The following is a 1,030-nucleotide window of genomic DNA, read 5'->3' on the forward strand; positions in this document are numbered from 1 at the left end:
CCGCACTCCTCACTCCCTCAGGTTTGCACACGCAAACCCACGCATTCAGCTACGACCCCCTGCAAAAGCCAGCGCTGCCCAAGTGCACGGCCCTGCTCGCGCCCTGCACACCCGCTGCGTCCCAAACTTGGGAGAGAAGCAGCACCGCGGCCGGCGGGTCACACCAGGGAGGTCTGTGGGCCTGTTGTCACCTCCCACAGACGCGGAGCAGGCTGGGGATCCCCCACTTCCGCAAACCCACGCATTCAGCTACGACCCCCTGCAAAAGCCAGCGCTGCCCAAGTGCACGGCCCTGCTCGCGCCCTGCACACCCGCTGCGTCCCAAACTTGGGAGAGAAGCAGCACCGCGGCCGGCGGGTCACACCAGGGAGGTCTGTGGGCCTGTTGTCACCTCCCACAGACGCGGAGCAGGCTGGGGATCCCCCACTTCCCCCGGGCTCCTGCCCCTTCCCTCCCCTCCTGGCTCATGTCTCTCCTCCGTCCACAGGAGTGCCCAGCCGGAGGAGTGCGGGGCCGCGGCCCCCTGCCCCCTGTGAGCTTCCCTTTGTCATCCTATGCCTGAGCGATGTCTGGAGGCTGGGACGGTGAAGGGAGGCCCACGGGCTGCCACAGCCCTGCCACGACGATGCCTGGACAGCATGCACAGGACCTCAAACCTGGAGATGGGGCTTGTGTCCTGGGGGTCTGGGAGTACCTTTGGGGAGCTGGAGCATCCCTCTGGGGGGCCAGGAGCACCCTGGGGTGCTGGGATCACTCCTGAGGAGCGGGAGCATCCTACCAAGGCTGGTCGATACCCAGTGGGCTGGGGCTGTGGGCAGCGTGGGATGCAGCAGCCTGGCCACTGCCCCAGGATGTGGATGGGGTTATGGGGTGTCATGGAGCACCCTTGGTCTTGGGGAGCTGGGGGGCAAGTTGGATGCTGCAGTGGGGCTGGGGAGGAGCCTCCTATGGGGGACGTGGACCGTGGCAGGATACACGTGGGGTGGTACCAGGATGGAGTACCAGGAGTATCGGTATCACCCTGCGCACC

The sequence above is a fragment of the Phaethon lepturus genome, unplaced genomic scaffold, assembly GCF_000687285.1.
Source record: "Phaethon lepturus isolate BGI_N335 unplaced genomic scaffold, ASM68728v1 scaffold24152, whole genome shotgun sequence".
In the NCBI taxonomy this organism is placed as follows: domain Eukaryota; kingdom Metazoa; phylum Chordata; class Aves; order Phaethontiformes; family Phaethontidae; genus Phaethon; species Phaethon lepturus.